Below are 10,771 nucleotides of genomic sequence, written 5' to 3'. Positions count from 1 at the left end.
GGCCTTCATAACAAGTGGAGTTGAGTCTAGGAGCAAAGAGTTCCTTCTGCAGTTTTACAGGGCCCTAGTGAGACCGTACCTGGAGCACTGTGTGCAGTTTTGGTCTCCAAATTTGAGGAAGGATATGCTTGCTATTGAGGGCGTGCAGCGTATGTTCACTAGGTTAATTCCCGGATTCGCGGGACTGTCATATGTTGAAAGACTGGAGCGACTAGGCTTGTATACACTTGAATTTAAAAGGATGAGAGGGAATCTTATCAAAACATATAAGATTATTAAGGGGTTGGACACGTTAGAGGCAGGAAACATGTCTTTGGGTGTCAGGTGATTTTTGAATTTTGAGCTTGGAGATTTACGTTTGTCTCTCCCTGACTCTTACAGTGGTCAAGTTATCAAACGTTATTCCCTTTGTATGTTCACGGATATAGGCATAGGTTTTTCCAAGTTCTAATTAATTATTGTCATTTATGAAAAGATTATAATTGGTTTGATAGGCGTAGTTCGGGTAACAATACAAAATTTCTTAATAAATGTGAGGCACATCCTCAGGAAGTACGTCATTTTATTTTCCTGTGCAGTCATATTGGGACCAAATAGTTTTTCCTCAAACTATATCCCAAAATTCAAAACCAAATAAGTCAGGGTTTTTTTTCACTGCGAAGCTCCGACTGCTTCACTACAAAGGTTTACAAATTATCTGATGCACATCTACTCGGATGCAGCCTGAATACAGGCTTTTTCACTTACTGAGTTCAACCCCGACTTAAAATAATACCACATTAATTCCAATATTTACTCTTCTCGCATTTTTATCAACTCTGCTCAGAATTTACTAGACACGCACATTCTAGTAGCAATTTACAGTGGCAAAATTAGCTACCAACCCCACGTCCTTGAGATGCAATGCGAAACAGAAGCCCCCGGTGAAACCCACGCAGTCACAGAGAGACGTTCATGCTCACACCACCCAAGGGCAGGATTAAACCTGGGTTTCTAGCGCGTGGCAGCTGCGTCACCGTGCCACCCAAGACAGGGAAGGATGCTTGCAGGCAAGTAATTGAATCCATGAGACTTCTTCATTTCCTTATGCGCTATCTGAGAGCGTGGCATGACATTTCTTCTCTTGCGCTCTTCCTTTCAATTTGCGGTTAATTTGTTGGCCATTGCGATCCTGTCCAGGGGAATGTACGTTCTCTCCAGATGCGTCACTCGGTACTTGGTTTCCATGGCATTGACGGATCTTCTGGTCATTGTTTTAGAAAATCTGATTCCTGATAGTTATAACATCCACAGTTGCCTATCCATTACTCAATTCTGTCGTCGCAGCGTTACTTTAATCCATGCGTACAGAGACAGTTCAATTTGGCGAACAGCCTTTATCGCTGATGATCGATTTGTGGCAATTTGTTGCCAGAAGCTGAAAACAAGATGTTGCATCGCGAAGATGACGGCTTTTATTGTGGGAATGGTCTGTTCTTTGGCATGTTTGAAAAGCATACCTTATTATTTCATACACGAAACAGTCTACTTAAGAAATAATATATCGTGGTATTTCGTAATGAAGTCCATCAGATTCACATCGGTGGCCTGAACAATTATTGTTTGGTGTGATTGTCCTTTAACTCATTGTCTCACCATCCTTCTGATGCTTTTGCAGAATGTTTTAACAGTAAGACACATTCTAGCCGCCAGCACAGCGCGCAAGAGACACAGTGTGCAGATTGAAGTGGCGAATCAGAGAGACCCAGTGAGGGAGAGCAGGAAAAAGTCCATTCATTTAATGTCTTCTATCTCTGGATGTTTCATCCTGTCGTGGATGGTATACGTTGTCAAGTTGTTTTATGAAAAAAATACAAACGGTATTAAAATCAAAATGTATGGATTATTTTTCATAGAAAGTGCTAATATGCTTCAGCTTTTGAATTGCTGCACATAAATATTAATTTATGCAGTAAATTAGAGAAAACCCGGTGAGCAATTCACGGATGTACTCCAAAAAACGGCAAGAATTAAGAGGTAATTCGTGGTGGTAAAATAAAACATAAGTTCTGGCAATAGACCTCTCTCATCAGAATGCCTTCGGGCTCCTTCATGCTTGGAACTTATTTGTTTTATTTTTCTTAACATCTGGAATGGTTTAATGTAAATGGTAACATTTACTTGACCCGTTGAGCGCTGCCATGGTTTCCTTTTCTATTGTTTTTCATCCATGCTTCATTAATTGAACAGATTCAACATCCAATGTCAACTGTTTAACAACGATAAAGAATGCAGAACTCTGTTTCCCTGTAGGGTTTCAAATGAAATGATCGTATATGTTTTAGATTTCCATTTCGGCCTTACAGTTTCGAAAAAAATATCGCGTTAAATGTAACCAATTTAAACAGTTTGCTCCATTGAAAAATGATTTATTTATTCCACGAGAGCAAGTACTCTGAAAGGATGGAACGTGTGGCTTGCGATTACAATAAATTCATTCTCGTACGCAGTTCTGCACCACAGATTTGCTTCGTTGTCCCACAATGCGATCCCGAGCTGCATGTTGCCTTTAGATTCAGCTGTGTCTGACGTCGATATTCTGTGTTTTTCCTACACTCCCGCGACACACTATAAGGAGACAGCTATAGCCCATTTGAGGTTTTCAATTAATTCAGGAAGGAAAAACACTGACTTGCAGATGCTGGAATCTTCAGCAAAACACAACTTGCTGGAGGAACTCAATGGATCAAGCAGTATCTGTGGAGGGAACTGGCAGATAACATTGTGCCGGCACCCTTTTTGGGTGATTGTAGCGGGGACAGCAGAGAATTGTGAGAAAAAGGAGGTGCTGGGCAAAGCCTGGCTAGTGGTAGTTGGATGCAGGGGAGGAGAGTTGGATTGCCAGTTGGGTGTAGGAAGTGGGCAATATTACTTTGCCTCAATTACCCCCTCAAGTAACACATTCCAGATGCCAATCACAGTCTGTGTGAAAACGTTACCCGTGAGATTCCCATTAAATATTTCCCCTCTCACCGTAAAGCCACGTATAAAAATATATGGTCCGAATGTGGGCAAATGCGTTTCGCATAGATTGTCTGATCCTTTACCTTTAAGACTCGAAAATATGTCGAGCTTCGGATATAAATGAAATTGTTTGCTCTGCAGATTTTATTGACAGGATTTGTTTTAGTCGCCATGTCATCCGACTTGTTTGTTCAGTGACGTGTACTAACTTTAAGTAATCGGTAAAAATCCGTGCGGAATAATACCGAACGATGCTAATTGGACCATTTTAATGGTGTCTCCAGGGGTTTGACAACAGATATATTGAGGTTTCTTGCGGAACTCGAACTTAGTGTGTGCCACGTAGCGAATACAGATCATTGTTTCGCAAAGAAAATGCACAACCCTCCAAGAGCACCTATCTACGCCATTTACTACACTGCCCTTGCGGTAATCGCGGTTCCAGGTAGATTGATTCCACACGTTATGATATATATTTTTTCATGGTGTTGAAAATAATTTGATCATTTTGGACAATAGACAATAGACAATAGGTGCAGGAGTAGGCCATTCGGCCCTTCGAACCAGCACCAACATTCAATGTGATCATGGCTGATCATTCTCAATCAGTACCCCGTTCCTGCCTTCTCCCCATACCCTCTGACTCCGCTATCCTTAAGAGCTCTATCCAGCTCTCTCTTGAATGCATTCAGAGAATTGGCCTCCGATGCCTTCTGAGGCAGAGAATTCAACAGATTCACAACTCTCTGACTGAAAATGTTTTTCCTCATCTCAGTTCTAAATGGCCTACCCCTTGTTCTTAAACTGTGGCCCCTTGTTCTGGACTCCCCCAACATTGGGAACATGTTTCCTGCCTCGAACGTGTCCAACCTCTTAATAATCTTATAAGTTTCGATAAGATCTCCTCTCATCCTAAATTCCAGTGTATATAAGCCGAGTCGCTCCTGTCTTTCAACATATGATAGTCCCGCCATCCCGGGAATTAACCTGGTAAACCTACGCTGCACGCCCTCAATAGCAAGAATATCCTTCCTCACATTTGGAGACCAAAACTGCACACAGTACTCCAGATGCGGTCTCACTAGGGTCCTGTACAACTGCAGATGGACCTCTTTGCTCCTATTCTCAACTCCTCTTGTTATGAAGGCCAACATTCCATTGGCTTTCTTCACTGCCTGCTGTACCCACTAGGACACACAGATCTCGTTGTATGTCCCCTGTTCCAAACTTGACACCATTCAGATAATATTCTGCCTTCCTATTCTTACCACCAAACCTCACACTTATCCACATTAAATTGCATCTCCCATGCATCTGCCATGCATCCGCCCACTCACACAACCTGTCCATGTCACCCTGCAACCTCATAGCATCTTCCTCACAGTTCACACTACCACCCAGCTTTGTATCATCTGCAATTTTTTTTGAAAATTCATTTGCCCGATGTCCTTAATCGGTCTTGGCTTCTCGTGAGGTATTAAAAGGAGACCTCAGCCAACAGGTTAACCCAAACCGGAACAGTGTCGCGAAATTAAGCCAATTATTCACGATTTTGTTTTCAATTTGAGTCGTGGAATTATATACAATTCGGGGCAAAATTTTGCTTTTCCACTGAAGTTGTGACGTAACTTTTCTTCTCTTGCTCACTTCCTTTCAATTTGCAGTTGATCTGTTGGCGATTATCATCCTGTCCAGAGGAAAGTGCGGTCTTTCCAGATGCATTAGTCGGTACCTGGTATCAATGGCGGTGTCGGATCTCCTGGTCATCATCACAGCCGTTTTGTTAAATCGCATTCCTGGTATTTATTTCCCCGGCAGTGTTATGTCCGTTACTCCAGTTTGTAGTCTCACCACTACTTTGGTCCATGCATCTAGAGACTCTTCGGTTTGGCTGACAGTCGCTTTCACCTTTGATCGATTTGTGGCAATTTGTTGGCAGAAGCTGAAAACTAAATACTGCACCGAGAAGACGGCAGGTTTTATTATAGGAATAGTCTGTTCGTTAGCATGTCTGAAAAGCATACCTTGGTATTTCATACACGAACCAATCTACATAATTAACAATATCCCGTGGTATTGCAGACTGAAGTCCATCCGCTACACATTCTTTTAACTCCTTGTCTCGCGATCGTTTTAATACTTTTCCTGAATTTTTTAACAGTCAGACATATTCTAGTCTCCAGCAGAGCCCGCAAGAGACTACGTGTGCAGAGTGATGCGGAGAATCAGAAAGACCCAGAGATGGAGAGCCGGCGAAAGTCCATTGTTTTGCTCTTTGCTGTCTCGGGGTCTTTTATTCTATTATGGATGGTATATGTCGCACAGTTCCTTCATAAAAGATTAACAAACGATGATAAATTTAAAGGTTTCAACGACCCCAGGTACATTTTCACAGAATGTGCTAATATGCTCCAGCTCTTAAGTTGCTGCACAAATACATTTATTTATGCAGTGACTCAGAGAAGATTCAGGGGGGAAATAACGACTTTCATCCAATATCCGGTAAAACTAGCGGGTCATTGCTGGTTGTAAATTGAAATATATATTCCAGCAATAAGTCTGCTACCTGTTTTGTACTAGGAAAATGTTTGCTTTGTATTTCTAAATATATGACTATTTTAATGTATATAGCAATATTTATCTCTTAAAACGAAAGGGTCAATAAATCTCAAAGTCATAGACTCATATAGTGATACATTGCGGAAACAGGCCCTTCGGCTCAACTTGCCCACATCGGCCAACAATTTCCCAGCTATACGAGCCCCATTTTCCTGCGCTTGGTCCACATCCCTCCAAACCTGTCCTATCCATGAACCTGTCTAACTGTTTCTTAAACGATGGGATAGTCCCAGCATCAACTACCTCCTCTGGCAGCTTAGTCCACACAACCACCACTCTTTGTGTAAAAAAAGTTACCCCTCGGATTCTTATTAAATCTTTTCCCCTTCACCTTGAATCTGTGTCCTCTGGTCCTCGATTCCCCTACTCTGGGCAAACGACTCTCTGCATTAACCCGATCTATTCCTCTCATGATTTTGTACACCTCTATAAAATCTCCCCTCATTCTCCTGCGCTCCATGGAAGGGAGACCCAGCCGACTCAACCTCCCCTTTTGCTCACACCCTCTAGTCCTGGAAACATGCTCGTAAATCTTTTGTGGACCCTTTTAAGCATCACAATATCTTTTCTACAACATGTTGCCCAGAATTGAACACAATATTCTAAATGCTGTCTCACCAACGTCTTACAGTTAAAACCGCAACATAACCTCCCAACTTTTGTGCTCAATGCTCGGACTGATGAAGTCCAAAGTGCCAAAAGCCTTTTTCACCACCTTATCTACCAGCGACTCGACCTTCAAGGAACCATGCACCTGTACTCCTAGATCCCTCTGCTCTAAAATACTATCCAGAGGCCTACAATTTACCGTGTAGGTCCTGCCCTTGATCGACGGCCCAAAATGCAACACCTCACACTTCTCTGTATTAAATTCCATCAACCATTCATCCGCCCACCCGGCCAATCGATCCAAATCCTGCTGCAATCGTTCACAACCCGCTTCACAATCTTCAAAACCATTAACTTTTGTATCATCAGCAAACTTGCTAATCTTGCCCTGTATGTTCTCATTAGTTTTGTATTATGTGCGGCGGAGGGGAGAAGGGGGGGGGGGGGATGGGGGAAGGGAGTGGGGAGGAGAGGGGGAGGAGGGAAGCCTGTGGATTTAACATCTCGGAGCGGGCGATCCCTTTGCCAGGGTCGGCCCTTGGTACTCCAACCTGCGGGAGCTGCGGACATTAACATCGTGGAGTACGAAGTCTTTGTTGAGAGACCGATTTCGGATACTCCAAGCCGCGGAAATTTCGACCGCCCCAATGCGGGAGCATAGACCGCACAGACAGCGATGCTTGATCGCCGGCTGCGAATGGTTCGATTCCCCCGACCGCGGGAGGAAAGAAGGAAAAAAGATAATACTTTATTGCCTTCCATCATAGTGGGGAATGTAGAGGAGCCGTTGTGGTGGATGTTAATGTCAATTTTTTATGTAGTTGTGTGTCATGTTGCTTTTTTTGTTATGACTGTATGGCAAATCAAATTCCTCGTATGTTGCAAAATATACTTGGCTAATAAATTACGTTTAAGATTATGATTATCATTATGATAATTTATTGGGAAATTACCATTTTCTACCAATGATACAAAGAAGCCATCGATTTTGCTGGAATTAGGATGCTTTGTATCTTGAGATGATTTGCTCCAATTTGAAAACACAGTCAGAATATTCAGTTTTCCTGCCTCTTTTTCTACGACGATGAAATGAGGTTCTAATGATTTTCCTTTCTTATTAGCTGGCAGGGCAATTTTATTAACTGTGAAATAAAACTATTGAGTGCGTACTCCTAAATTATATCCAACGCCTTTTGGCCGAGATTGGTATGCGCGGAGAGAACGCAGGCTGAAAAACTAGTTGGGGACTCGGCCCATTATTTAACGCGTTGTTAGTTTGTGATTCATGAAATATGCTATGAATTGCGCGGGGCAAAACAACTTAGAATAGATAGATAACCATGTTGAGTCGGTAGATAAAATAATATTAGCACATTTGTGCATTTGGCTTATTGAGGATTTTATGTGGGAATCTTCATGTTCATTCTGATCATTTGGGGCATTGAGATTGTGTAGCAAAAAGTGTGGTGGTTAGCTATGAAGAAACCTGATGGTAGCCATCAAGGGCTACAGTAAGTGATGGGTTACTTAAAACGTTCCACCAATGGAGCGTAAACGGCACTGGTACCACCCAAGGCACGAGACAAATCTTCATGAAGAGCAGAGAACTCTGGACACGGGACGATTAGCGAAGATCCCTGTGACCAGCTTCAAACGTGATCGGTTAACATTTGAATCTCTATCAAATAGCAAAAGCTTGTGTGTGTGTGTGTGTGTGTGTGTGTGTGTGTGTGTGTGTGTGTGTGCACGCGTGTGTGCGCGTGTGCGCGTGTGCGTGTGTGCACGCATGTGTGCGCGTGTGCGTGTGCAGGTGCGGGTGCGGCATGTGTGTGAATAAAGGTGCGTTTGCATCCGCATACGACTTGTGCTCCTTTGCCTAGAAACATCTCGAACACCTTAGTGAAACACACTTTGCGGGTATTCGTCGAGGTTATCAGAGAGCAACAGCGCCTAACAAAAAACTACTGCCAACACTGAACAATTGGATGCGCGGGACAGGCGGGATATACGAAGTGGCATAGTGAATGGGTTCGGGGAGTGTGCGAAGAGAACGACCCTGCACAATGGGCATTCCAAACAATGTAGATCACGATATAGGTCTATAAAGAAAGAACTTGTTCTAAATCTGGCCGTTGAGGAATATCATATTGAAGGGTATCCAAACAGGACTATCCATTATTTCAGTAATTCAAATTTGTGTCCATGCTGCAACGTCTTACCGTCGTTAATTCCATCTTATTAATAAACGTGTGCAGCACTTCCAAATACACCCGATAACTAATCGAGTATAAAGAATAGCTTTTCTGATTTATTGATTCACATTCCCAATTAATACGTCAAATTTTTAAAAAATGCACGAAATGGGATTGACTGTTCTGCAATTTTTGGATTTACAGCTTTCTCATTCCATCGCCAATGATGCAAAATTGCTAATCTATCATCACTCAAACCAACATCCAAATATAATGTGATTATTTTTTAAACATAGCGTGCATTCCATTTGACAAAGGTGACACCGCTTGGTCAAGCTTTTTCTCGTGCATTTCGCTTGCGTTTGACAAAACCTATGTAATCTTTCAATACATTAACGCGTCTTCAGCCGTGTATCAAAGTTTGCTGATGAGTTCTGAACGCGCATTGGACTTCCCTTGACAGCATACATACTTTATTTTCAATACATTTCTTTCGAATTTAGCTTCTGGTTGTTGCCAATATATTCCGGATTTTTCTCCTTCTCTCCTTAATATTTCTGGTTATTAAAAACATTGTGCTCTTGGCATTTTTGTACGCATAGTTCTACTACCCCCCCCTCCCCCCCCCCCCCACCACCACCACCATTTAAATATTGTACTATTTATTTTTGCCATTCAGTGGCATTAACAGTGTCTTTCAGACATTCTCTTAATTCTTTTACCGATTTCCCCCTTCGTGCCTTCGATTGGGGTTTTTTCTTCCCTAATTATGTAAAATCTATTATAGCTGCTATTACACACTTTTTTTAATTTCACATTTCTGGTATTGATTCTCTGTAAAACGTAAAAGTTTTAGACCGAATCAGAAGGGACTCTTTTCACCCAGAGAATGGTGAGTAAATGGAATGCCCTTTTTGAGAGCGTGGTGGAAGCTGCGATACTGTCGACATCTAAGACGTATCTAAATGTGCAGGTGAATCGCCTGGGTAGAGAGGGTTACGGGCCAAGTCCTGGAAGGGGGGAATAATAAAGATGGATGCCCATTGTTCGGAAGGGAACATTAAGGTGCTCCTTGACGCTGTAAGAAGGTGGCTTTCAATAATGAAACCGGTAGGTTTCTCTTGTGAGAAAACCTTTATTAAAGTCCAATTCAAAGAGTAAATTTAATGATGTTTACACTTCGGATTTTTGAGACTATGGTTGATTACACTCACATGTTTAAACTGAAATGTTGTATTCTTAATGTTTTAATGTTTTCTGCTTTATTCTTAATTGTTTACTGTGTGTTCGTGTTGTTACTTGCGAGCCGAGCGCCAAGGAATATTCCTTGTGTGTGTACATACTTGGCCAATAAACGTATTCATTCAATCATTCATTCGTTCATTCATTCATCGTGAGTGGAAACTCGACGGACTAAATTAACCACCCACGTTCCGAGGAGTTGCTTCCTGTTAGGTTACGTCACTGGTCCGCTATGTATTTTCGGGATACTAGGTTTACATTCCAGGAGGGAGGGAGGGGGAGGAGGGAGGGGGGAGGGGAGGAGGGAGGGGGAGGGGGAGGATGGAGGGGGAGGGGAGGAGGGAGGGGGAGGGAGGGCAAGGAGGGGAGGGGGAGGGAAGGGGAGGGGGAGGGAGGGAGTGGGGAAGCGGGGGGGAGGGGGAGAGGGAGAGGGGGCAGGTAGGGGATGGGGAGGATGGAGGTTGGGAGTGGGAGGGGAAGGTGAGGGGAGGGAGGGATTGGGGTAAGGAGGGAGTGGGGGAGGGGAGGAGGAGGGGAGGAGGGAGGACGAGGAGATGGATGGGGAGGAGCGAGGAGGGAGGGAGGGAGGGAGGGAGGGAGGGAGGGAGGGAGGGAGGGAGGGAGGGAGGGAGGGAGGGAGGGAGGGAGGGAGGGAGGGAGGGAGGGAGGGAGGGAGGGAGGGAGGGAGGGAGGGAGGGAGGGAGGGAGGGAGGGAGGGAGGGAGGGAGGGAGGGAGGGAGGGAGGGAGGGAGGGAGGGAGGGAGGGAGGGAGGGAGGGAGGGAGGGAGGGAGGGAGGGAGGGAGGGAGGGAGGGAGGGAGGGAGGGAGGGAGGGAGGGAGGGAGTGACGATGGGGTAGTAGGGGAGGAGAAGGTGCTGCACCTATGCAGGAGAGATTTGGGCCCAACGGGTCAACTTGTTCCAGTGTCCATTATAACCCAAACATAGTTTGTAATAATAACTTGAAAAGGCTCCAGATGTCATTCCAGTTCATCAGAATAGTTCATGCCTGCCTTGTGTTTGACAAGCGTTTGCTTTTTCCTTAAGCGGGATGAGTCTAATGTGAGCAGTGCTACTTGCACTGTAGTTTGTTCGCGTTATATATTA

This window comes from Rhinoraja longicauda, chromosome 16 (assembly GCF_053455715.1).
Source record: "Rhinoraja longicauda isolate Sanriku21f chromosome 16, sRhiLon1.1, whole genome shotgun sequence".
Taxonomy (NCBI): Eukaryota; Metazoa; Chordata; class Chondrichthyes; order Rajiformes; family Arhynchobatidae; genus Rhinoraja; species Rhinoraja longicauda.
The sequence above is the reverse complement of the archived record's forward strand: the minus strand, read 5'-3'. Positions refer to the sequence as shown.